Raw genomic sequence first — 27472 nt, 5'->3', positions numbered from 1 at the left:
GCACTGAAAGTTGAAGCCATTCTCCGTTTCACCTTTCTGTTTCCAATTGCTCGTTGTTGTCCAGCGTAATTGACATCTTGAAAACGTTAAAAAAGACACGTGAAATTGATGACAATATATAGACAATGATTTCGTCAATGTTTGGACCGTAGGGCGAGGTGGAATAAGCTGGGACGACTTTCCCTGCAGCGTAACGGCTGCGATATGATCTTATGGAAGGGTTGTAAACTGAGTATTTCTGTGTTTTACCCAATTTGGGGTGAGTTGAAAACTCGAGAGCATAGGTTTAAGGTGAGTGGGCTGAAATTGACAAACGACCTGAGGCACATTTCCCACACAGAAGGTTGTGCGTGTATGGAATGAGCTCCCAGAGGAAGTGGAGGAGGCTATTACACTCAGAAAATTGCAAAGGTAATCGGATGAGTTTCTGGACAGGATGGGTTTAGAGGGATTGGGGCCAAATGCTGGGGAACGGGACTTGTTTAATTTTGGTTATGTGGTGAGCATGGATGAGATACACCTAAATATCTGTTTCCACGCCGTGTACCCCCATAACGTCTTGTTGCTAACACTGGCTTTAAAGGATTACTTTTTAGCGGAGTTTTCCATCGCAGTCTGTGGCACAATCGTTTAGTCTGTTCGACTGCTCACGGGAAAGGTAGTATTGTGAAACACTGCAGATACGAACGACTTCCTTAATTTTGCCCCGACTGACCATACTCCGTGAAATTTTCCCAGACCTCAATTGAGGAGTTTTGCTGCTCGAAGTTACCTCAGAAACCCTGTTAACTCGTAATGTGCTGAGCGAATCGCAAAACAGAAAGCATTTTTCACGGAACACAAACAAAACTGGCATGCCGAATGCATTTTCAGACAGAGAGATGCATGAATGCTAAATGTGTCACAGTCCGAGGGCATGAGTCATAAAGTAATCTCACAACTAACAACAGGGCAATTCCAAACTTCTCTTTCAAACATACTGCAGCGTTAGTGCACCACCACTTTCCAGACAATGCTGAAAAGAGAGATAGAAAGAACATCATAAGAACGGGCCATAAAAAGTGAATTTCACCAATCACAGTGCGCTGTGACCTGCCTTTGAACCGGTCCGCCTACGCAAGGAATGCAAATGCGGTACTGCTTTTCGTGGAAGGATCAGAACGCGGCAAGGACACTCTCAAACAGAATGGCATATGCATCAGAACCAGGTTGGAGAAAAACTTTATAATGCTTTACACAGTAATTAAATGGAGTTGCCTTACATTTCACTACGAGAGCAGATTCTTTCAAGCAAATTCGAAGGCAGGTTTGCAGATGGGAAAGCAAGCAAGAAAGCTCCGTTCTTGTCCATGTAAAAGGCCGCAGTTGACGAACAAAGCAGTTTCTGCCCAGTTTCGAACTGGGGACCTTTCGCGTGTTAGGCGAACGTGATGACCACTACACTACAGAAACCAGCCGCGGTCGCCGCCCTGCGGCGCAGTGGCATCCAGCACTGAAAGTTGAAGCCATTCTCCGTTTCACCTTTCTGTTTCCAATTGCTCGTTGTTGTCCAGCGTAATTGACATCTTGAAAACGTTAAAAAAGACACGTGAAATTGATGACAATATATAGACAATGATTTCGTCAATGTTTGGACCGTAGGGCGAGGTGGAATAAGCTGGGACGACTTTCCCTGCAGCGTAACGGCTGCGATATGATCTTATGGAAGGGTTGTAAACTGAGTATTTCTGTGTTTTACCCAAATTGGGGTGAGTTGAAAACTCGAGAGCATAGGTTTAAGGTGAGTGGGCTGAAATTGACAAACGACCTGAGGCACATTTCCCACACAGAAGGTTGTGCGTGTATGGAATGAGCTCCCAGAGGAAGTGGAGGAGGCTATTACACTCAGAAAATTGCAAAGGTAATCGGATGAGTTTCTGGACAGGATGGGTTTAGAGGGATTGGGGCCAAATGCTGGGGAACGGGACTTGTTTAATTTTGGTTATGTGGTGAGCATGGATGAGATACACCTAAATATCTGTTTCCACGCCGTGTACCCCCATAACGTCTTGTTGCTAACACTGGCTTTAAAGGATTACTTTTTAGCGGAGTTTTCCATCGCAGTCTGTGGCACAATCGTTTAGTCTGTTCGACTGCTCACGGGAAAGGTAGTATTGTGAAACACTGCAGATACGAACGACTTCCTTAATTTTGCCCCGACTGACCATACTCCGTGAAATTTTCCCAGACCTCAATTGAGGAGTTTTGCTGCTCGAAGTTACCTCAGAAACCCTGTTAACTCGTAATGTGCTGAGCGAATCGCAAAACAGAAAGCATTTTTCACGGAACACAAACAAAACTGGCATGCCGAATGCATTTTCAGACAGAGAGATGCATGAATGCTAAATGTGTCACAGTCCGAGGGCATGAGTCATAAAGTAATCTCACAACTAACAACAGGGCAATTCCAAACTACTCTTTCAAACATACTGCAGCGTTAGTGCACCACCACTTTCCAGACAATGCTGAAAAGAGAGATAGAAAGAACATCATAAGAACGGGCCATAAAAAGTCAATTTCACCAATCACAGTCTCGATTAGATTACCTTTTCCTTCTGATGTCTCCAGGACGGAAATGAAGGAAATGGGAGAAATTCAATAACATATGACACCGAAATTCATTGGAACGATTTTCCCATTGGACAAAAAACCAAATAACGACGAGTCGAGTCACCGCAGGACTTTGTTTCACAACAGCGATGAAATAATAGTCTCCATTCGGTTCCAGTAAAAGCACAAATCGCTTTGGAACAGCAGAGCTGTTTGCGATTTTCCGCGCGGGAGGCGAACGCGATCTTGACAGCAGAGACACTTGGACACTTCGGTCAAATAACCATGAGCTGCTAGACATTACTACAATTTCGATTCTTGCTTTGCTAAATGATTTCACACATTGCTCGAAACAGGACGACTTTCACGTTTACACGGAACACGAAACACACCTGACTACAGGGAAAATGCACAAAGCTGAGCAGGCCGTGTTCCACATCAAACCGTGCAGCATTTATTCAGTCACTGTGTCTGTTTTGCAGAAGAAGGGTCCCAAAGAATGTTCTCCACCCTAAAACCGGAGGTCGCATTACAATCCGAGAACGACAGATCACATTGTGAGCATGCTCTGACCTCGGGGCCGGTTCGAGATGCCACTTTCCGTGCCTTTTACTTTAACCGTGCAATTTGCTGCAGAGATGTTCACTCCTGGACATGAGCCACGTGGATACCAACTGAGTCGGAAACCTGTGCGGCAATCGACGAGAAGCGATTCAATAAATTTTGCTAACTTCCATGGTGCTTATTGGAAATGCAGTTTCTGTTCAAGTCAATCGAAAAGGCAGTTTCTGAACATAGTAACAGAAGTCAAAAGGTAATTACCTCACCCCACCCCCACTCCGGAAGAGGTGCTAACTGCCCTTGAGTGCTTTCTGATCTCGATGTGAAGAGCTCACACGCCTCTGAGTCACCTTCAAGTCTCTGTTTGCGGAGTGAATCACAAAGAAGGACTTTTACCAGAGCTGCAACCGCCTCACTTCCCCACTCGCTCTCCCCTTTTACATTTTCCTGCTCGTCAGTGATTTAAAGAAAACCAAATGGATGCGATGTCATTCTGTAGCCTCTCTGTCGATTCCTCCGTTTCAGTTCCAACATGGCTTAGATCTCGGGGCGCACCTTAATATTAGCGGCGCTATGAAAGCACAGGTTCAAAGGTTCCTCTGAGAGTGTAAATTATTTCATTGCTGTTGCTGATTGAATGAGCCACTAACGTGCGAACTGCCCCAAAATATGATTCAGGAATCTGGTACCAACTCTCGCGCGTTGAATAACGACAGACAGCTTCCAAATGAGGCCTTTCAGAGACGACTTTGGGGTACATTTGACAGACAGACAAGTTCAGGAATCCGTGGTGCGCTGTGACCTGCCTTTGAACCGGTCCGCCTACGCAAGGAATGCAAATGCGGTACTGCTTTTCGTGGAAGGATCAGAACGCGGCAAGGACACTCTCAAACAGAATGGCATATGCATCAGAACCAGGTTGGAGAAAAACTTTATAATGCTTTACACAGTAATTAAATGGAGTTGCCTTACATTTCACTACGAGAGCAGATTCTTTCAAGCAAATTCGAAGGCAGGTTTGCAGATGGGAAAGCAAGCAAGAAAGCTCCGTTCTTGTCCATGTAAAAGGCCGCAGTTGACGAACAAAGCAGTTTCTGCCCAGTTTCGAACTGGGGACCTTTCGCGTGTTAGGCGAACGTGATGACCACTACACTACAGAAACCAGCCGCGGTCGCCGCCCTGCGGCGCAGTGGCATCCAGCACTGAAAGTTGAAGCCATTCTCCGTTTCACCTTTCTGTTTCCAATTGCTCGTTGTTGTCCAGCGTAATTGACATCTTGAAAACGTTAAAAAAGACACGTGAAATTGATGACAATATATAGACAATGATTTCGTCAATGTTTGGACCGTAGGGCGAGGTGGAATAAGCTGGGACGACTTTCCCTGCAGCGTAACGGCTGCGATATGATCTTATGGAAGGGTTGTAAACTGAGTATTTCTGTGTTTTACCCAAATTGGGGTGAGTTGAAAACTCGAGAGCATAGGTTTAAGGTGAGTGGGCTGAAATTGACAAACGACCTGAGGCACATTTCCCACACAGAAGGTTGTGCGTGTATGGAATGAGCTCCCAGAGGAAGTGGAGGAGGCTATTACACTCAGAAAATTGCAAAGGTAATCGGATGAGTTTCTGGACAGGATGGGTTTAGAGGGATTGGGGCCAAATGCTGGGGAACGGGACTTGTTTAATTTTGGTTATGTGGTGAGCATGGATGAGATACACCTAAATATCTGTTTCCACGCCGTGTACCCCCATAACGTCTTGTTGCTAACACTGGCTTTAAAGGATTACTTTTTAGCGGAGTTTTCCATCGCAGTCTGTGGCACAATCGTTTAGTCTGTTCGACTGCTCACGGGAAAGGTAGTATTGTGAAACACTGCAGATACGAACGACTTCCTTAATTTTGCCCCGACTGACCATACTCCGTGAAATTTTCCCAGACCTCAATTGAGGAGTTTTGCTGCTCGAAGTTACCTCAGAAACCCTGTTAACTCGTAATGTGCTGAGCGAATCGCAAAACAGAAAGCATTTTTCACGGAACACAAACAAAACTGGCATGCCGAATGCATTTTCAGACAGAGAGATGCATGAATGCTAAATGTGTCACAGTCCGAGGGCATGAGTCATAAAGTAATCTCACAACTAACAACAGGGCAATTCCAAACTACTCTTTCAAACATACTGCAGCGTTAGTGCACCACCACTTTCCAGACAATGCTGAAAAGAGAGATAGAAAGAACATCATAAGAACGGGCCATAAAAAGTGAATTTCACCAATCACAGTCTCGATTAGATTACCTTTTCCTTCTGATGTCTCCAGGACGGAAATGAAGGAAATGGGAGAAATTCAATAACATATGACACCGAAATTCATTGGAACGATTTTCCCATTGGACAAAAAACCAAATAACGACGAGTCGAGTCACCGCAGGACTTTGTTTCACAACAGCGATGAAATAATAGTCTCCATTCGGTTCCAGTAAAAGCACAAATCGCTTTGGAACAGCAGAGCTGTTTGCGATTTTCCGCGCGGGAGGCGAACGCGATCTTGACAGCAGAGACACTTGGACACTTCGGTCAAATAACCATGAGCTGCTAGACATTACTACAATTTCGATTCTTGCTTTGCTAAATGATTTCACACATTGCTCGAAACAGGACGACTTTCACGTTTACACGGAACACGAAACACACCTGACTACAGGGAAAATGCACAAAGCTGAGCAGGCCGTGTTCCACATCAAACCGTGCAGCATTTATTCAGTCACTGTGTCTGTTTTGCAGAAGAAGGGTCCCAAAGAATGTTCTCCACCCTAAAACCGGAGGTCGCATTACAATCCGAGAACGACAGATCACATTGTGAGCATGCTCTGACCTCGGGGCCGGTTCGAGATGCCACTTTCCGTGCCTTTTACTTTAACCGTGCAATTTGCTGCAGAGATGTTCACTCCTGGACATGAGCCACGTGGATACCAACTGAGTCGGAAACCTGTGCGGCAATCGACGAGAAGCGATTCAATAAATTTTGCTAACTTCCATGGTGCTTATTGGAAATGCAGTTTCTGTTCAAGTCAATCGAAAAGGCAGTTTCTGAACATAGTAACAGAAGTCAAAAGGTAATTACCTCACCCCACCCCCACTCCGGAAGAGGTGCTAACTGCCCTTGAGTGCTTTCTGATCTCGATGTGAAGAGCTCACACGCCTCTGAGTCACCTTCAAGTCTCTGTTTGCGGAGTGAATCACAAAGAAGGACTTTTACCAGAGCTGCAACCGCCTCACTTCCCCACTCGCTCTCCCCTTTTACATTTTCCTGCTCGTCAGTGATTTAAAGAAAACCAAATGGATGCGATGTCATTCTGTAGCCTCTCTGTCGATTCCTCCGTTTCAGTTCCAACATGGCTTAGATCTCGGGGCGCACCTTAATATTAGCGGCGCTATGAAAGCACAGGTTCAAAGGTTCCTCTGAGAGTGTAAATTATTTCATTGCTGTTGCTGATTGAATGAGCCACTAACGTGCGAACTGCCCCAAAATATGATTCAGGAATCTGGTACCAACTCTCGCGCGTTGAATAACGACAGACAGCTTCCAAATGAGGCCTTTCAGAGACGACTTTGGGGTACATTTGACAGACAGACAAGTTCAGGAATCCGTGGTGCGCTGTGACCTGCCTTTGAACCGGTCCGCCTACGCAAGGAATGCAAATGCGGTACTGCTTTTCGTGGAAGGATCAGAACGCGGCAAGGACACTCTCAAACAGAATGGCATATGCATCAGAACCAGGTTGGAGAAAAACTTTATAATGCTTTACACAGTAATTAAATGGAGTTGCCTTACATTTCACTACGAGAGCAGATTCTTTCAAGCAAATTCGAAGGCAGGTTTGCAGATGGGAAAGCAAGCAAGAAAGCTCCGTTCTTGTCCATGTAAAAGGCCGCAGTTGACGAACAAAGCAGTTTCTGCCCAGTTTCGAACTGGGGACCTTTCGCGTGTTAGGCGAACGTGATGACCACTACACTACAGAAACCAGCCGCGGTCGCCGCCCTGCGGCGCAGTGGCATCCAGCACTGAAAGTTGAAGCCATTCTCCGTTTCACCTTTCTGTTTCCAATTGCTCGTTGTTGTCCAGCGTAATTGACATCTTGAAAACGTTAAAAAAGACACGTGAAATTGATGACAATATATAGACAATGATTTCGTCAATGTTTGGACCGTAGGGCGAGGTGGAATAAGCTGGGACGACTTTCCCTGCAGCGTAACGGCTGCGATATGATCTTATGGAAGGGTTGTAAACTGAGTATTTCTGTGTTTTACCCAAATTGGGGTGAGTTGAAAACTCGAGAGCATAGGTTTAAGGTGAGTGGGCTGAAATTGACAAACGACCTGAGGCACATTTCCCACACAGAAGGTTGTGCGTGTATGGAATGAGCTCCCAGAGGAAGTGGAGGAGGCTATTACACTCAGAAAATTGCAAAGGTAATCGGATGAGTTTCTGGACAGGATGGGTTTAGAGGGATTGGGGCCAAATGCTGGGGAACGGGACTTGTTTAATTTTGGTTATGTGGTGAGCATGGATGAGATACACCTAAATATCTGTTTCCACGCCGTGTACCCCCATAACGTCTTGTTGCTAACACTGGCTTTAAAGGATTACTTTTTAGCGGAGTTTTCCATCGCAGTCTGTGGCACAATCGTTTAGTCTGTTCGACTGCTCACGGGAAAGGTAGTATTGTGAAACACTGCAGATACGAACGACTTCCTTAATTTTGCCCCGACTGACCATACTCCGTGAAATTTTCCCAGACCTCAATTGAGGAGTTTTGCTGCTCGCAGTTACCTCAGAAACCCTGTTAACTCGTAATGTGCTGAGCGAATCGCAAAACAGAAAGCATTTTTCACGGAACACAAACAAAACTGGCATGCCGAATGCATTTTCAGACAGAGAGATGCATGAATGCTAAATGTGTCACAGTCCGAGGGCATGAGTCATAAAGTAATCTCACAACTAACAACAGGGCAATTCCAAACTACTCTTTCAAACATACTGCAGCGTTAGTGCACCACCACTTTCCAGACAATGCTGAAAAGAGAGATAGAAAGAACATCATAAGAACGGGCCATAAAAAGTCAATTTCACCAATCACAGTCTCGATTAGATTACCTTTTCCTTCTGATGTCTCCAGGACGGAAATGAAGGAAATGGGAGAAATTCAATAACATATGACACCGAAATTCATTGGAACGATTTTCCCATTGGACAAAAAACCAAATAACGACGAGTCGAGTCACCGCAGGACTTTGTTTCACAACAGCGATGAAATAATAGTCTCCATTCGGTTCCAGTAAAAGCACAAATCGCTTTGGAACAGCAGAGCTGTTTGCGATTTTCCGCGCGGGAGGCGAACGCGATCTTGACAGCAGAGACACTTGGACACTTCGGTCAAATAACCATGAGCTGCTAGACATTACTACAATTTCGATTCTTGCTTTGCTAAATGATTTCACACATTGCTCGAAACAGGACGACTTTCACGTTTACACGGAACACGAAACACACCTGACTACAGGGAAAATGCACAAAGCTGAGCAGGCCGTGTTCCACATCAAACCGTGCAGCATTTATTCAGTCACTGTGTCTGTTTTGCAGAAGAAGGGTCCCAAAGAATGTTCTCCACCCTAAAACCGGAGGTCGCATTACAATCCGAGAACGACAGATCACATTGTGAGCATGCTCTGACCTCGGGGCCGGTTCGAGATGCCACTTTCCGTGCCTTTTACTTTAACCGTGCAATTTGCTGCAGAGATGTTCACTCCTGGACATGAGCCACGTGGATACCAACTGAGTCGGAAACCTGTGCGGCAATCGACGAGAAGCGATTCAATAAATTTTGCTAACTTCCATGGTGCTTATTGGAAATGCAGTTTCTGTTCAAGTCAATCGAAAAGGCAGTTTCTGAACATAGTAACAGAAGTCAAAAGGTAATTACCTCACCCCACCCCCACTCCGGAAGAGGTGCTAACTGCCCTTGAGTGCTTTCTGATCTCGATGTGAAGAGCTCACACGCCTCTGAGTCACCTTCAAGTCTCTGTTTGCGGAGTGAATCACAAAGAAGGACTTTTACCAGAGCTGCAACCGCCTCACTTCCCCACTCGCTCTCCCCTTTTACATTTTCCTGCTCGTCAGTGATTTAAAGAAAACCAAATGGATGCGATGTCATTCTGTAGCCTCTCTGTCGATTCCTCCGTTTCAGTTCCAACATGGCTTAGATCTCGGGGCGCACCTTAATATTAGCGGCGCTATGAAAGCACAGGTTCAAAGGTTCCTCTGAGAGTGTAAATTATTTCATTGCTGTTGCTGATTGAATGAGCCACTAACGTGCGAACTGCCCCAAAATATGATTCAGGAATCTGGTACCAACTCTCGCGCGTTGAATAACGACAGACAGCTTCCAAATGAGGCCTTTCAGAGACGACTTTGGGGTACATTTGACAGACAGACAAGTTCAGGAATCCGTGGTGCGCTGTGACCTGCCTTTGAACCGGTCCGCCTACGCAAGGAATGCAAATGCGGTACTGCTTTTCGTGGAAGGATCAGAACGCGGCAAGGACACTCTCAAACAGAATGGCATATGCATCAGAACCAGGTTGGAGAAAAACTTTATAATGCTTTACACAGTAATTAAATGGAGTTGCCTTACATTTCACTACGAGAGCAGATTCTTTCAAGCAAATTCGAAGGCAGGTTTGCAGATGGGAAAGCAAGCAAGAAAGCTCCGTTCTTGTCCATGTAAAAGGCCGCAGTTGACGAACAAAGCAGTTTCTGCCCAGTTTCGAACTGGGGACCTTTCGCGTGTTAGGCGAACGTGATGACCACTACACTACAGAAACCAGCCGCGGTCGCCGCCCTGCGGCGCAGTGGCATCCAGCACTGAAAGTTGAAGCCATTCTCCGTTTCACCTTTCTGTTTCCAATTGCTCGTTGTTGTCCAGCGTAATTGACATCTTGAAAACGTTAAAAAAGACACGTGAAATTGATGACAATATATAGACAATGATTTCGTCAATGTTTGGACCGTAGGGCGAGGTGGAATAAGCTGGGACGACTTTCCCTGCAGCGTAACGGCTGCGATATGATCTTATGGAAGGGTTGTAAACTGAGTATTTCTGTGTTTTACCCAAATTGGGGTGAGTTGAAAACTCGAGAGCATAGGTTTAAGGTGAGTGGGCTGAAATTGACAAACGACCTGAGGCACATTTCCCACACAGAAGGTTGTGCGTGTATGGAATGAGCTCCCAGAGGAAGTGGAGGAGGCTATTACACTCAGAAAATTGCAAAGGTAATCGGATGAGTTTCTGGACAGGATGGGTTTAGAGGGATTGGGGCCAAATGCTGGGGAACGGGACTTGTTTAATTTTGGTTATGTGGTGAGCATGGATGAGATACACCTAAATATCTGTTTCCACGCCGTGTACCCCCATAACGTCTTGTTGCTAACACTGGCTTTAAAGGATTACTTTTTAGCGGAGTTTTCCATCGCAGTCTGTGGCACAATCGTTTAGTCTGTTCGACTGCTCACGGGAAAGGTAGTATTGTGAAACACTGCAGATACGAACGACTTCCTTAATTTTGCCCCGACTGACCATACTCCGTGAAATTTTCCCAGACCTCAATTGAGGAGTTTTGCTGCTCGAAGTTACCTCAGAAACCCTGTTAACTCGTAATGTGCTGAGCGAATCGCAAAACAGAAAGCATTTTTCACGGAACACAAACAAAACTGGCATGCCGAATGCATTTTCAGACAGAGAGATGCATGAATGCTAAATGTGTCACAGTCCGAGGGCATGAGTCATAAAGTAATCTCACAACTAACAACAGGGCAATTCCAAACTACTCTTTCAAACATACTGCAGCGTTAGTGCACCACCACTTTCCAGACAATGCTGAAAAGAGAGATAGAAAGAACATCATAAGAACGGGCCATAAAAAGTCAATTTCACCAATCACAGTCTCGATTAGATTACCTTTTCCTTCTGATGTCTCCAGGACGGAAATGAAGGAAATGGGAGAAATTCAATAACATATGACACCGAAATTCATTGGAACGATTTTCCCATTGGACAAAAAACCAAATAACGACGAGTCGAGTCACCGCAGGACTTTGTTTCACAACAGCGATGAAATAATAGTCTCCATTCGGTTCCAGTAAAAGCACAAATCGCTTTGGAACAGCAGAGCTGTTTGCGATTTTCCGCGCGGGAGGCGAACGCGATCTTGACAGCAGAGACACTTGGACACTTCGGTCAAATAACCATGAGCTGCTAGACATTACTACAATTTCGATTCTTGCTTTGCTAAATGATTTCACACATTGCTCGAAACAGGACGACTTTCACGTTTACACGGAACACGAAACACACCTGACTACAGGGAAAATGCACAAAGCTGAGCAGGCCGTGTTCCACATCAAACCGTGCAGCATTTATTCAGTCACTGTGTCTGTTTTGCAGAAGAAGGGTCCCAAAGAATGTTCTCCACCCTAAAACCGGAGGTCGCATTACAATCCGAGAACGACAGATCACATTGTGAGCATGCTCTGACCTCGGGGCCGGTTCGAGATGCCACTTTCCGTGCCTTTTACTTTAACCGTGCAATTTGCTGCAGAGATGTTCACTCCTGGACATGAGCCACGTGGATACCAACTGAGTCGGAAACCTGTGCGGCAATCGACGAGAAGCGATTCAATAAATTTTGCTAACTTCCATGGTGCTTATTGGAAATGCAGTTTCTGTTCAAGTCAATCGAAAAGGCAGTTTCTGAACATAGTAACAGAAGTCAAAAGGTAATTACCTCACCCCACCCCCACTCCGGAAGAGGTGCTAACTGCCCTTGAGTGCTTTCTGATCTCGATGTGAAGAGCTCACACGCCTCTGAGTCACCTTCAAGTCTCTGTTTGCGGAGTGAATCACAAAGAAGGACTTTTACCAGAGCTGCAACCGCCTCACTTCCCCACTCGCTCTCCCCTTTTACATTTTCCTGCTCGTCAGTGATTTAAAGAAAACCAAATGGATGCGATGTCATTCTGTAGCCTCTCTGTCGATTCCTCCGTTTCAGTTCCAACATGGCTTAGATCTCGGGGCGCACCTTAATATTAGCGGCGCTATGAAAGCACAGGTTCAAAGGTTCCTCTGAGAGTGTAAATTATTTCATTGCTGTTGCTGATTGAATGAGCCACTAACGTGCGAACTGCCCCAAAATATGATTCAGGAATCTGGTACCAACTCTCGCGCGTTGAATAACGACAGACAGCTTCCAAATGAGGCCTTTCAGAGACGACTTTGGGGTACATTTGACAGACAGACAAGTTCAGGAATCCGTGGTGCGCTGTGACCTGCCTTTGAACCGGTCCGCCTACGCAAGGAATGCAAATGCGGTACTGCTTTTCGTGGAAGGATCAGAACGCGGCAAGGACACTCTCAAACAGAATGGCATATGCATCAGAACCAGGTTGGAGAAAAACTTTATAATGCTTTACACAGTAATTAAATGGAGTTGCCTTACATTTCACTACGAGAGCAGATTCTTTCAAGCAAATTCGAAGGCAGGTTTGCAGATGGGAAAGCAAGCAAGAAAGCTCCGTTCTTGTCCATGTAAAAGGCCGCAGTTGACGAACAAAGCAGTTTCTGCCCAGTTTCGAACTGGGGACCTTTCGCGTGTTAGGCGAACGTGATGACCACTACACTACAGAAACCAGCCGCGGTCGCCGCCCTGCGGCGCAGTGGCATCCAGCACTGAAAGTTGAAGCCATTCTCCGTTTCACCTTTCTGTTTCCAATTGCTCGTTGTTGTCCAGCGTAATTGACATCTTGAAAACGTTAAAAAAGACACGTGAAATTGATGACAATATATAGACAATGATTTCGTCAATGTTTGGACCGTAGGGCGAGGTGGAATAAGCTGGGACGACTTTCCCTGCAGCGTAACGGCTGCGATATGATCTTATGGAAGGGTTGTAAACTGAGTATTTCTGTGTTTTACCCAAATTGGGGTGAGTTGAAAACTCGAGAGCATAGGTTTAAGGTGAGTGGGCTGAAATTGACAAACGACCTGAGGCACATTTCCCACACAGAAGGTTGTGCGTGTATGGAATGAGCTCCCAGAGGAAGTGGAGGAGGCTATTACACTCAGAAAATTGCAAAGGTAATCGGATGAGTTTCTGGACAGGATGGGTTTAGAGGGATTGGGGCCAAATGCTGGGGAACGGGACTTGTTTAATTTTGGTTATGTGGTGAGCATGGATGAGATACACCTAAATATCTGTTTCCACGCCGTGTACCCCCATAACGTCTTGTTGCTAACACTGGCTTTAAAGGATTACTTTTTAGCGGAGTTTTCCATCGCAGTCTGTGGCACAATCGTTTAGTCTGTTCGACTGCTCACGGGAAAGGTAGTATTGTGAAACACTGCAGATACGAACGACTTCCTTAATTTTGCCCCGACTGACCATACTCCGTGAAATTTTCCCAGACCTCAATTGAGGAGTTTTGCTGCTCGAAGTTACCTCAGAAACCCTGTTAACTCGTAATGTGCTGAGCGAATCGCAAAACAGAAAGCATTTTTCACGGAACACAAACAAAACTGGCATGCCGAATGCATTTTCAGACAGAGAGATGCATGAATGCTAAATGTGTCACAGTCCGAGGGCATGAGTCATAAAGTAATCTCACAACTAACAACAGGGCAATTCCAAACTACTCTTTCAAACATACTGCAGCGTTAGTGCACCACCACTTTCCAGACAATGCTGAAAAGAGAGATAGAAAGAACATCATAAGAACGGGCCATAAAAAGTCAATTTCACCAATCACAGTCTCGATTAGATTACCTTTTCCTTCTGATGTCTCCAGGACGGAAATGAAGGAAATGGGAGAAATTCAATAACATATGACACCGAAATTCATTGGAACGATTTTCCCATTGGACAAAAAACCAAATAACGACGAGTCGAGTCACCGCAGGACTTTGTTTCACAACAGCGATGAAATAATAGTCTCCATTCGGTTCCAGTAAAAGCACAAATCGCTTTGGAACAGCAGAGCTGTTTGCGATTTTCCGCGCGGGAGGCGAACGCGATCTTGACAGCAGAGACACTTGGACACTTCGGTCAAATAACCATGAGCTGCTAGACATTACTACAATTTCGATTCTTGCTTTGCTAAATGATTTCACACATTGCTCGAAACAGGACGACTTTCACGTTTACACGGAACACGAAACACACCTGACTACAGGGAAAATGCACAAAGCTGAGCAGGCCGTGTTCCACATCAAACCGTGCAGCATTTATTCAGTCACTGTGTCTGTTTTGCAGAAGAAGGGTCCCAAAGAATGTTCTCCACCCTAAAACCGGAGGTCGCATTACAATCCGAGAACGACAGATCACATTGTGAGCATGCTCTGACCTCGGGGCCGGTTCGAGATGCCACTTTCCGTGCCTTTTACTTTAACCGTGCAATTTGCTGCAGAGATGTTCACTCCTGGACATGAGCCACGTGGATACCAACTGAGTCGGAAACCTGTGCGGCAATCGACGAGAAGCGATTCAATAAATTTTGCTAACTTCCATGGTGCTTATTGGAAATGCAGTTTCTGTTCAAGTCAATCGAAAAGGCAGTTTCTGAACATAGTAACAGAAGTCAAAAGGTAATTACCTCACCCCACCCCCACTCCGGAAGAGGTGCTAACTGCCCTTGAGTGCTTTCTGATCTCGATGTGAAGAGCTCACACGCCTCTGAGTCACCTTCAAGTCTCTGTTTGCGGAGTGAATCACAAAGAAGGACTTTTACCAGAGCTGCAACCGCCTCACTTCCCCACTCGCTCTCCCCTTTTACATTTTCCTGCTCGTCAGTGATTTAAAGAAAACCAAATGGATGCGATGTCATTCTGTAGCCTCTCTGTCGATTCCTCCGTTTCAGTTCCAACATGGCTTAGATCTCGGGGCGCACCTTAATATTAGCGGCGCTATGAAAGCACAGGTTCAAAGGTTCCTCTGAGAGTGTAAATTATTTCATTGCTGTTGCTGATTGAATGAGCCACTAACGTGCGAACTGCCCCAAAATATGATTCAGGAATCTGGTACCAACTCTCGCGCGTTGAATAACGACAGACAGCTTCCAAATGAGGCCTTTCAGAGACGACTTTGGGGTACATTTGACAGACAGACAAGTTCAGGAATCCGTGGTGCGCTGTGACCTGCCTTTGAACCGGTCCGCCTACGCAAGGAATGCAAATGCGGTACTGCTTTTCGTGGAAGGATCAGAACGCGGCAAGGACACTCTCAAACAGAATGGCATATGCATCAGAACCAGGTTGGAGAAAAACTTTATAATGCTTTACACAGTAATTAAATGGAGTTGCCTTACATTTCACTACGAGAGCAGATTCTTTCAAGCAAATTCGAAGGCAGGTTTGCAGATGGGAAAGCAAGCAAGAAAGCTCCGTTCTTGTCCATGTAAAAGGCCGCAGTTGACGAACAAAGCAGTTTCTGCCCAGTTTCGAACTGGGGACCTTTCGCGTGTTAGGCGAACGTGATGACCACTACACTACAGAAACCAGCCGCGGTCGCCGCCCTGCGGCGCAGTGGCATCCAGCACTGAAAGTTGAAGCCATTCTCCGTTTCACCTTTCTGTTTCCAATTGCTCGTTGTTGTCCAGCGTAATTGACATCTTGAAAACGTTAAAAAAGACACGTGAAATTGATGACAATATATAGACAATGATTTCGTCAATGTTTGGACCGTAGGGCGAGGTGGAATAAGCTGGGACGACTTTCCCTGCAGCGTAACGGCTGCGATATGATCTTATGGAAGGGTTGTAAACTGAGTATTTCTGTGTTTTACCCAAATTGGGGTGAGTTGAAAACTCGAGAGCATAGGTTTAAGGTGAGTGGGCTGAAATTGACAAACGACCTGAGGCACATTTCCCACACAGAAGGTTGTGCGTGTATGGAATGAGCTCCCAGAGGAAGTGGAGGAGGCTATTACACTCAGAAAATTGCAAAGGTAATCGGATGAGTTTCTGGACAGGATGGGTTTAGAGGGATTGGGGCCAAATGCTGGGGAACGGGACTTGTTTAATTTTGGTTATGTGGTGAGCATGGATGAGATACACCTAAATATCTGTTTCCACGCCGTGTACCCCCATAACGTCTTGTTGCTAACACTGGCTTTAAAGGATTACTTTTTAGCGGAGTTTTCCATCGCAGTCTGTGGCACAATCGTTTAGTCTGTTCGACTGCTCACGGGAAAGGTAGTATTGTGAAACACTGCAGATACGAACGACTTCCTTAATTTTGCCCCGACTGACCATACTCCGTGAAATTTTCCCAGACCTCAATTGAGGAGTTTTGCTGCTCGCAGTTACCTCAGAAACCCTGTTAACTCGTAATGTGCTGAGCGAATCGCAAAACAGAAAGCATTTTTCACGGAACACAAACAAAACTGGCATGCCGAATGCATTTTCAGACAGAGAGATGCATGAATGCTAAATGTGTCACAGTCCGAGGGCATGAGTCATAAAGTAATCTCACAACTAACAACAGGGCAATTCCAAACTACTCTTTCAAACATACTGCAGCGTTAGTGCACCACCACTTTCCAGACAATGCTGAAAAGAGAGATAGAAAGAACATCATAAGAACGGGCCATAAAAAGTCAATTTCACCAATCACAGTCTCGATTAGATTACCTTTTCCTTCTGATGTCTCCAGGACGGAAATGAAGGAAATGGGAGAAATTCAATAACATATGACACCGAAATTCATTGGAACGATTTTCCCATTGGACAAAAAACCAAATAACGACGAGTCGAGTCACCGCAGGACTTTGTTTCACAACAGCGATGAAATAATAGTCTCCATTCGGTTCCAGTAAAAGCACAAATCGCTTTGGAACAGCAGAGCTGTTTGCGATTTTCCGCGCGGGAGGCGAACGCGATCTTGACAGCAGAGACACTTGGACACTTCGGTCAAATAACCATGAGCTGCTAGACATTACTACAATTTCGATTCTTGCTTTGCTAAATGATTTCACACATTGCTCGAAACAGGACGACTTTCACGTTTACACGGAACACGAAACACACCTGACTACAGGGAAAATGCACAAAGCTGAGCAGGCCGTGTTCCACATCAAACCGTGCAGCATTTATTCAGTCACTGTGTCTGTTTTGCAGAAGAAGGGTCCCAAAGAATGTTCTCCACCCTAAAACCGGAGGTCGCATTACAATCCGAGAACGACAGATCACATTGTGAGCATGCTCTGACCTCGGGGCCGGTTCGAGATGCCACTTTCCGTGCCTTTTACTTTAACCGTGCAATTTGCTGCAGAGATGTTCACTCCTGGACATGAGCCACGTGGATACCAACTGAGTCGGAAACCTGTGCGGCAATCGACGAGAAGCGATTCAATAAATTTTGCTAACTTCCATGGTGCTTATTGGAAATGCAGTTTCTGTTCAAGTCAATCGAAAAGGCAGTTTCTGAACATAGTAACAGAAGTCAAAAGGTAATTACCTCACCCCACCCCCACTCCGGAAGAGGTGCTAACTGCCCTTGAGTGCTTTCTGATCTCGATGTGAAGAGCTCACACGCCTCTGAGTCACCTTCAAGTCTCTGTTTGCGGAGTGAATCACAAAGAAGGACTTTTACCAGAGCTGCAACCGCCTCACTTCCCCACTCGCTCTCCCCTTTTACATTTTCCTGCTCGTCAGTGATTTAAAGAAAACCAAATGGATGCGATGTCATTCTGTAGCCTCTCTGTCGATTCCTCCGTTTCAGTTCCAACATGGCTTAGATCTCGGGGCGCACCTTAATATTAGCGGCGCTATGAAAGCACAGGTTCAAAGGTTCCTCTGAGAGTGTAAATTATTTCATTGCTGTTGCTGATTGAATGAGCCACTAACGTGCGAACTGCCCCAAAATATGATTCAGGAATCTGGTACCAACTCTCGCGCGTTGAATAACGACAGACAGCTTCCAAATGAGGCCTTTCAGAGACGACTTTGGGGTACATTTGACAGACAGACAAGTTCAGGAATCCGTGGTGCGCTGTGACCTGCCTTTGAACCGGTCCGCCTACGCAAGGAATGCAAATGCGGTACTGCTTTTCGTGGAAGGATCAGAACGCGGCAAGGACACTCTCAAACAGAATGGCATATGCATCAGAACCAGGTTGGAGAAAAACTTTATAATGCTTTACACAGTAATTAAATGGAGTTGCCTTACATTTCACTACGAGAGCAGATTCTTTCAAGCAAATTCGAAGGCAGGTTTGCAGATGGGAAAGCAAGCAAGAAAGCTCCGTTCTTGTCCATGTAAAAGGCCGCAGTTGACGAACAAAGCAGTTTCTGCCCAGTTTCGAACTGGGGACCTTTCGCGTGTTAGGCGAACGTGATGACCACTACACTACAGAAACCAGCCGCGGTCGCCGCCCTGCGGCGCAGTGGCATCCAGCACTGAAAGTTGAAGCCATTCTCCGTTTCACCTTTCTGTTTCCAATTGCTCGTTGTTGTCCAGCGTAATTGACATCTTGAAAACGTTAAAAAAGACACGTGAAATTGATGACAATATATAGACAATGATTTCGTCAATGTTTGGACCGTAGGGCGAGGTGGAATAAGCTGGGACGACTTTCCCTGCAGCGTAACGGCTGCGATATGATCTTATGGAAGGGTTGTAAACTGAGTATTTCTGTGTTTTACCCAAATTGGGGTGAGTTGAAAACTCGAGAGCATAGGTTTAAGGTGAGTGGGCTGAAATTGACAAACGACCTGAGGCACATTTCCCACACAGAAGGTTGTGCGTGTATGGAATGAGCTCCCAGAGGAAGTGGAGGAGGCTATTACACTCAGAAAATTGCAAAGGTAATCGGATGAGTTTCTGGACAGGATGGGTTTAGAGGGATTGGGGCCAAATGCTGGGGAACGGGACTTGTTTAATTTTGGTTATGTGGTGAGCATGGATGAGATACACCTAAATATCTGTTTCCACGCCGTGTACCCCCATAACGTCTTGTTGCTAACACTGGCTTTAAAGGATTACTTTTTAGCGGAGTTTTCCATCGCAGTCTGTGGCACAATCGTTTAGTCTGTTCGACTGCTCACGGGAAAGGTAGTATTGTGAAACACTGCAGATACGAACGACTTCCTTAATTTTGCCCCGACTGACCATACTCCGTGAAATTTTCCCAGACCTCAATTGAGGAGTTTTGCTGCTCGAAGTTACCTCAGAAACCCTGTTAACTCGTAATGTGCTGAGCGAATCGCAAAACAGAAAGCATTTTTCACGGAACACAAACAAAACTGGCATGCCGAATGCATTTTCAGACAGAGAGATGCATGAATGCTAAATGTGTCACAGTCCGAGGGCATGAGTCATAAAGTAATCTCACAACTAACAACAGGGCAATTCCAAACTACTCTTTCAAACATACTGCAGCGTTAGTGCACCACCACTTTCCAGACAATGCTGAAAAGAGAGATAGAAAGAACATCATAAGAACGGGCCATAAAAAGTCAATTTCACCAATCACAGTCTCGATTAGATTACCTTTTCCTTCTGATGTCTCCAGGACGGAAATGAAGGAAATGGGAGAAATTCAATAACATATGACACCGAAATTCATTGGAACGATTTTCCCATTGGACAAAAAACCAAATAACGACGAGTCGAGTCACCGCAGGACTTTGTTTCACAACAGCGATGAAATAATAGTCTCCATTCGGTTCCAGTAAAAGCACAAATCGCTTTGGAACAGCAGAGCTGTTTGCGATTTTCCGCGCGGGAGGCGAACGCGATCTTGACAGCAGAGACACTTGGACACTTCGGTCAAATAACCATGAGCTGCGAGACATTACTACAATTTCGATTCTTGCTTTGCTAAATGATTTCACACATTGCTCGAAACAGGACGACTTTCACGTTTACACGGAACACGAAACACACCTGACTACAGGGAAAATGCACAAAGCTGAGCAGGCCGTGTTCCACATCAAACCGTGCAGCATTTATTCAGTCACTGTGTCTGTTTTGCAGAAGAAGGGTCCCAAAGAATGTTCTCCACCCTAAAACCGGAGGTCGCATTACAATCCGAGAACGACAGATCACATTGTGAGCATGCTCTGACCTCGGGGCCGGTTCGAGATGCCACTTTCCGTGCCTTTTACTTTAACCGTGCAATTTGCTGCAGAGATGTTCACTCCTGGACATGAGCCACGTGGATACCAACTGAGTCGGAAACCTGTGCGGCAATCGACGAGAAGCGATTCAATAAATTTTGCTAACTTCCATGGTGCTTATTGGAAATGCAGTTTCTGTTCAAGTCAATCGAAAAGGCAGTTTCTGAACATAGTAACAGAAGTCAAAAGGTAATTACCTCACCCCACCCCCACTCCGGAAGAGGTGCTAACTGCCCTTGAGTGCTTTCTGATCTCGATGTGAAGAGCTCACACGCCTCTGAGTCACCTTCAAGTCTCTGTTTGCGGAGTGAATCACAAAGAAGGACTTTTACCAGAGCTGCAACCGCCTCACTTCCCCACTCGCTCTCCCCTTTTACATTTTCCTGCTCGTCAGTGATTTAAAGAAAACCAAATGGATGCGATGTCATTCTGTAGCCTCTCTGTCGATTCCTCCGTTTCAGTTCCAACATGGCTTAGATCTCGGGGCGCACCTTAATATTAGCGGCGCTATGAAAGCACAGGTTCAAAGGTTCCTCTGAGAGTGTAAATTATTTCATTGCTGTTGCTGATTGAATGAGCCACTAACGTGCGAACTGCCCCAAAATATGATTCAGGAATCTGGTACCAACTCTCGCGCGTTGAATAACGACAGACAGCTTCCAAATGAGGCCTTTCAGAGACGACTTTGGGGTACATTTGACAGACAGACAAGTTCAGGAATCCGTGGTGCGCTGTGACCTGCCTTTGAACCGGTCCGCCTACGCAAGGAATGCAAATGCGGTACTGCTTTTCGTGGAAGGATCAGAACGCGGCAAGGACACTCTCAAACAGAATGGCATATGCATCAGAACCAGGTTGGAGAAAAACTTTATAATGCTTTACACAGTAATTAAATGGAGTTGCCTTACATTTCACTACGAGAGCAGATTCTTTCAAGCAAATTCGAAGGCAGGTTTGCAGATGGGAAAGCAAGCAAGAAAGCTCCGTTCTTGTCCATGTAAAAGGCCGCAGTTGACGAACAAAGCAGTTTCTGCCCAGTTTCGAACTGGGGACCTTTCGCGTGTTAGGCGAACGTGATGACCACTACACTACAGAAACCAGCCGCGGTCGCCGCCCTGCGGCGCAGTGGCATCCAGCACTGAAAGTTGAAGCCATTCTCCGTTTCACCTTTCTGTTTCCAATTGCTCGTTGTTGTCCAGCGTAATTGACATCTTGAAAACGTTAAAAAAGACACGTGAAATTGATGACAATATATAGACAATGATTTCGTCAATGTTTGGACCGTAGGGCGAGGTGGAATAAGCTGGGACGACTTTCCCTGCAGCGTAACGGCTGCGATATGATCTTATGGAAGGGTTGTAAACTGAGTATTTCTGTGTTTTACCCAAATTGGGGTGAGTTGAAAACTCGAGAGCATAGGTTTAAGGTGAGTGGGCTGAAATTGACAAACGACCTGAGGCACATTTCCCACACAGAAGGTTGTGCGTGTATGGAATGAGCTCCCAGAGGAAGTGGAGGAGGCTATTACACTCAGAAAATTGCAAAGGTAATCGGATGAGTTTCTGGACAGGATGGGTTTAGAGGGATTGGGGCCAAATGCTGGGGAACGGGACTTGTTTAATTTTGGTTATGTGGTGAGCATGGATGAGATACACCTAAATATCTGTTTCCACGCCGTGTACCCCCATAACGTCTTGTTGCTAACACTGGCTTTAAAGGATTACTTTTTAGCGGAGTTTTCCATCGCAGTCTGTGGCACAATCGTTTAGTCTGTTCGACTGCTCACGGGAAAGGTAGTATTGTGAAACACTGCAGATACGAACGACTTCCTTAATTTTGCCCCGACTGACCATACTCCGTGAAATTTTCCCAGACCTCAATTGAGGAGTTTTGCTGCTCGAAGTTACCTCAGAAACCCTGTTAACTCGTAATGTGCTGAGCGAATCGCAAAACAGAAAGCATTTTTCACGGAACACAAACAAAACTGGCATGCCGAATGCATTTTCAGACAGAGAGATGCATGAATGCTAAATGTGTCACAGTCCGAGGGCATGAGTCATAAAGTAATCTCACAACTAACAACAGGGCAATTCCAAACTACTCTTTCAAACATACTGCAGCGTTAGTGCACCACCACTTTCCAGACAATGCTGAAAAGAGAGATAGAAACAACATCATAAGAACGGGCCATAAAAAGTGAATTTCACCAATCACAGTCTCGATTAGATTACCTTTTCCTTCTGATGTCTCCAGGACGGAAATGAAGGAAATGGGAGAAATTCAATAACATATGACACCGAAATTCATTGGAACGATTTTCCCATTGGACAAAAAACCAAATAACGACGAGTCGAGTCACCGCAGGACTTTGTTTCACAACAGCGATGAAATAATAGTCTCCATTCGGTTCCAGTAAAAGCACAAATCGCTTTGGAACAGCAGAGCTGTTTGCGATTTTCCGCGCGGGAGGCGAACGCGATCTTGACAGCAGAGACACTTGGACACTTCGGTCAAATAACCATGAGCTGCTAGACATTACTACAATTTCGATTCTTGCTTTGCTAAATGATTTCACACATTGCTCGAAACAGGACGACTTTCACGTTTACACGGAACACGAAACACACCTGACTACAGGGAAAATGCACAAAGCTGAGCAGGCCGTGTTCCACATCAAACCGTGCAGCATTTATTCAGTCACTGTGTCTGTTTTGCAGAAGAAGGGTCCCAAAGAATGTTCTCCACCCTAAAACCGGAGGTCGCATTACAATCCGAGAACGACAGATCACATTGTGAGCATGCTCTGACCTCGGGGCCGGTTCGAGATGCCACTTTCCGTGCCTTTTACTTTAACCGTGCAATTTGCTGCAGAGATGTTCACTCCTGGACATGAGCCACGTGGATACCAACTGAGTCGGAAACCTGTGCGGCAATCGACGAGAAGCGATTCAATAAATTTTGCTAACTTCCATGGTGCTTATTGGAAATGCAGTTTCTGTTCAAGTCAATCGAAAAGGCAGTTTCTGAACATAGTAACAGAAGTCAAAAGGTAATTACCTCACCCCACCCCCACTCCGGAAGAGGTGCTAACTGCCCTTGAGTGCTTTCTGATCTCGATGTGAAGAGCTCACACGCCTCTGAGTCACCTTCAAGTCTCTGTTTGCGGAGTGAATCACAAAGAAGGACTTTTACCAGAGCTGCAACCGCCTCACTTCCCCACTCGCTCTCCCCTTTTACATTTTCCTGCTCGTCAGTGATTTAAAGAAAACCAAATGGATGCGATGTCATTCTGTAGCCTCTCTGTCGATTCCTCCGTTTCAGTTCCAACATGGCTTAGATCTCGGGGCGCACCTTAATATTAGCGGCGCTATGAAAGCACAGGTTCAAAGGTTCCTCTGAGAGTGTAAATTATTTCATTGCTGTTGCTGATTGAATGAGCCACTAACGTGCGAACTGCCCCAAAATATGATTCAGGAATCTGGTACCAACTCTCGCGCGTTGAATAACGACAGACAGCTTCCAAATGAGGCCTTTCAGAGACGACTTTGGGGTACATTTGACAGACAGACAAGTTCAGGAATCCGTGGTGCGCTGTGACCTGCCTTTGAACCGGTCCGCCTACGCAAGGAATGCAAATGCGGTACTGCTTTTCGTGGAAGGATCAGAACGCGGCAAGGACACTCTCAAACAGAATGGCATATGCATCAGAACCAGGTTGGAGAAAAACTTTATAATGCTTTACACAGTAATTAAATGGAGTTGCCTTACATTTCACTACGAGAGCAGATTCTTTCAAGCAAATTCGAAGGCAGGTTTGCAGATGGGAAAGCAAGCAAGAAAGCTCCGTTCTTGTCCATGTAAAAGGCCGCAGTTGACGAACAAAGCAGTTTCTGCCCAGTTTCGAACTGGGGACCTTTCGCGTGTTAGGCGAACGTGATGACCACTACACTACAGAAACCAGCCGCGGTCGCCGCCCTGCGGCGCAGTGGCATCCAGCACTGAAAGTTGAAGCCATTCTCCGTTTCACCTTTCTGTTTCCAATTGCTCGTTGTTGTCCAGCGTAATTGACATCTTGAAAACGTTAAAAAAGACACGTGAAATTGATGACAATATATAGACAATGATTTCGTCAATGTTTGGACCGTAGGGCGAGGTGGAATAAGCTGGGACGACTTTCCCTGCAGCGTAACGGCTGCGATATGATCTTATGGAAGGGTTGTAAACTGAGTATTTCTGTGTTTTACCCAAATTGGGGTGAGTTGAAAACTCGAGAGCATAGGTTTAAGGTGAGTGGGCTGAAATTGACAAGCGACCTGAGGCACATTTCCCACACAGAAGGTTGTGCGTGTATGGAATGAGCTCCCAGAGGAAGTGGAGGAGGCTATTACACTCAGAAAATTGCAAAGGTAATCGGATGAGTTTCTGGACAGGATGGGTTTAGAGGGATTGGGGCCAAATGCTGGGGAACGGGACTTGTTTAATTTTGGTTATGTGGTGAGCATGGATGAGATACACCTAAATATCTGTTTCCACGCCGTGTACCCCCATAACGTCTTGTTGCTAACACTGGCTTTAAAGGATTACTTTTTAGCGGAGTTTTCCATCGCAGTCTGTGGCACAATCGTTTAGTCTGTTCGACTGCTCACGGGAAAGGTAGTATTGTGAAACACTGCAGATACGAACGACTTCCTTAATTTTGCCCCGACTGACCATACTCCGTGAAATTTTCCCAGACCTCAATTGAGGAGTTTTGCTGCTCGAAGTTACCTCAGAAACCCTGTTAACTCGTAATGTGCTGAGCGAATCGCAAAACAGAAAGCATTTTTCACGGAACACAAACAAAACTGGCATGCCGAATGCATTTTCAGACAGAGAGATGCATGAATGCTAAATGTGTCACAGTCCGAGGGCATGAGTCATAAAGTAATCTCACAACTAACAACAGGGCAATTCCAAACTACTCTTTCAAACATACTGCAGCGTTAGTGCACCACCACTTTCCAGACAATGCTGAAAAGAGAGATAGAAAGAACATCATAAGAACGGGCCATAAAAAGTGAATTTCACCAATCACAGTCTCGATTAGATTACCTTTTCCTTCTGATGTCTCCAGGACGGAAATGAAGGAAATGGGAGAAATTCAATAACATATGACACCGAAATTCATTGGAACGATTTTCCCATTGGACAAAAAACCAAATAACGACGAGTCGAGTCACCGCAGGACTTTGTTTCACAACAGCGATGAAATAATAGTCTCCATTCGGTTCCAGTAAAAGCACAAATCGCTTTGGAACAGCAGAGCTGTTTGCGATTTTCCGCGCGGGAGGCGAACGCGATCTTGACAGCAGAGACACTTGGACACTTCGGTCAAATAACCATGAGCTGCTAGACATTACTACAATTTCGATTCTTGCTTTGCTAAATGATTTCACACATTGCTCGAAACAGGACGACTTTCACGTTTACACGGAACACGAAACACACCTGACTACAGGGAAAATGCACAAAGCTGAGCAGGCCGTGTTCCACATCAAACCGTGCAGCATTTATTCAGTCACTGTGTCTGTTTTGCAGAAGAAGGGTCCCAAAGAATGTTCTCCACCCTAAAACCGGAGGTCGCATTACAATCCGAGAACGACAGATCACATTGTGAGCATGCTCTGACCTCGGGGCCGGTTCGAGATGCCACTTTCCGTGCCTTTTACTTTAACCGTGCAATTTGCTGCAGAGATGTTCACTCCTGGACATGAGCCACGTGGATACCAACTGAGTCGGAAACCTGTGCGGCAATCGACGAGAAGCGATTCAATAAATTTTGCTAACTTCCATGGTGCTTATTGGAAATGCAGTTTCTGTTCAAGTCAATCGAAAAGGCAGTTTCTGAACATAGTAACAGAAGTCAAAAGGTAATTACCTCACCCCACCCCCACTCCGGAAGAGGTGCTAACTGCCCTTGAGTGCTTTCTGATCTCGATGTGAAGAGCTCACACGCCTCTGAGTCACCTTCAAGTCTCTGTTTGCGGAGTGAATCACAAAGAAGGACTTTTACCAGAGCTGCAACCGCCTCACTTCCCCACTCGCTCTCCCCTTTTACATTTTCCTGCTCGTCAGTGATTTAAAGAAAACCAAATGGATGCGATGTCATTCTGTAGCCTCTCTGTCGATTCCTCCGTTTCAGTTCCAACATGGCTTAGATCTCGGGGCGCACCTTAATATTAGCGGCGCTATGAAAGCACAGGTTCAAAGGTTCCTCTGAGAGTGTAAATTATTTCATTGCTGTTGCTGATTGAATGAGCCACTAACGTGCGAACTGCCCCAAAATATGATTCAGGAATCTGGTACCAACTCTCGCGCGTTGAATAACGACAGACAGCTTCCAAATGAGGCCTTTCAGAGACGACTTTGGGGTACATTTGACAGACAGACAAGTTCAGGAATCCGTGGTGCGCTGTGACCTGCCTTTGAACCGGTCCGCCTACGCAAGGAATGCAAATGCGGTACTGCTTTTCGTGGAAGGATCAGAACGCGGCAAGGACACTCTCAAACAGAATGGCATATGCATCAGAACCAGGTTGGAGAAAAACTTTATAATGCTTTACACAGTAATTAAATGGAGTTGCCTTACATTTCACTACGAGAGCAGATTCTTTCAAGCAAATTCGAAGGCAGGTTTGCAGATGGGAAAGCAAGCAAGAAAGCTCCGTTCTTGTCCATGTAAAAGGCCGCAGTTGACGAACAAAGCAGTTTCTGCCCAGTTTCGAACTGGGGACCTTTCGCGTGTTAGGCGAACGTGATGACCACTACACTACAGAAACCAGCCGCGGTCGCCGCCCTGCGGCGCAGTGGCATCCAGCACTGAAAGTTGAAGCCATTCTCCGTTTCACCTTTCTGTTTCCAATTGCTCGTTGTTGTCCAGCGTAATTGACATCTTGAAAACGTTAAAAAAGACACGTGAAATTGATGACAATATATAGACAATGATTTCGTCAATGTTTGGACCGTAGGGCGAGGTGGAATAAGCTGGGACGACTTTCCCTGCAGCGTAACGGCTGCGATATGATCTTATGGAAGGGTTGTAAACTGAGTATTTCTGTG

The 27472-nt window shown here is 45.7% G+C and overlaps 10 non-coding genes across 10 annotated transcripts; all 10 read right to left on the bottom strand.

Moving 5' to 3' along the window:
- Positions 1-1379: 1379 nt before the first annotated feature.
- Positions 1380-1452, bottom strand: trnav-aac (transfer RNA valine (anticodon AAC)). The gene has a single exon. It is a non-coding gene; the product is annotated as a tRNA-Val (tRNA).
- Positions 1453-4239: 2787 nt separating this feature from the next.
- Positions 4240-4312, bottom strand: trnav-aac (transfer RNA valine (anticodon AAC)). The gene has a single exon. It is a non-coding gene; the product is annotated as a tRNA-Val (tRNA).
- A 2787-nt stretch (positions 4313-7099) lies between these two features.
- trnav-aac (transfer RNA valine (anticodon AAC)) lies at positions 7100-7172 on the bottom strand. Its single transcript has one exon. It is a non-coding gene; the product is annotated as a tRNA-Val (tRNA).
- Positions 7173-9959: 2787 nt separating this feature from the next.
- Positions 9960-10032, bottom strand: trnav-aac (transfer RNA valine (anticodon AAC)). The gene has a single exon. It is a non-coding gene; the product is annotated as a tRNA-Val (tRNA).
- Positions 10033-12819: 2787 nt separating this feature from the next.
- On the bottom strand, positions 12820-12892 carry trnav-aac (transfer RNA valine (anticodon AAC)). Its single transcript has one exon. It is a non-coding gene; the product is annotated as a tRNA-Val (tRNA).
- A 2787-nt stretch (positions 12893-15679) lies between these two features.
- Positions 15680-15752, bottom strand: trnav-aac (transfer RNA valine (anticodon AAC)). The gene has a single exon. It is a non-coding gene; the product is annotated as a tRNA-Val (tRNA).
- Positions 15753-18539: 2787 nt separating this feature from the next.
- Positions 18540-18612, bottom strand: trnav-aac (transfer RNA valine (anticodon AAC)). Its single transcript has one exon. It is a non-coding gene; the product is annotated as a tRNA-Val (tRNA).
- Positions 18613-21399: 2787 nt separating this feature from the next.
- On the bottom strand, positions 21400-21472 carry trnav-aac (transfer RNA valine (anticodon AAC)). The gene has a single exon. It is a non-coding gene; the product is annotated as a tRNA-Val (tRNA).
- Positions 21473-24259: 2787 nt separating this feature from the next.
- Positions 24260-24332, bottom strand: trnav-aac (transfer RNA valine (anticodon AAC)). Its single transcript has one exon. It is a non-coding gene; the product is annotated as a tRNA-Val (tRNA).
- A 2787-nt stretch (positions 24333-27119) lies between these two features.
- Positions 27120-27192, bottom strand: trnav-aac (transfer RNA valine (anticodon AAC)). Its single transcript has one exon. It is a non-coding gene; the product is annotated as a tRNA-Val (tRNA).
- Positions 27193-27472: the final 280 nt, after the last annotated feature.

This window comes from Chiloscyllium punctatum, unplaced genomic scaffold (assembly GCF_047496795.1).
Source record: "Chiloscyllium punctatum isolate Juve2018m unplaced genomic scaffold, sChiPun1.3 scaffold_785, whole genome shotgun sequence".
NCBI lineage: Eukaryota > Metazoa > Chordata > Chondrichthyes > Orectolobiformes > Hemiscylliidae > Chiloscyllium > Chiloscyllium punctatum.
Note: the sequence above shows the minus strand (reverse complement) of the source record. Positions and strands in the feature narration are given on the sequence as shown.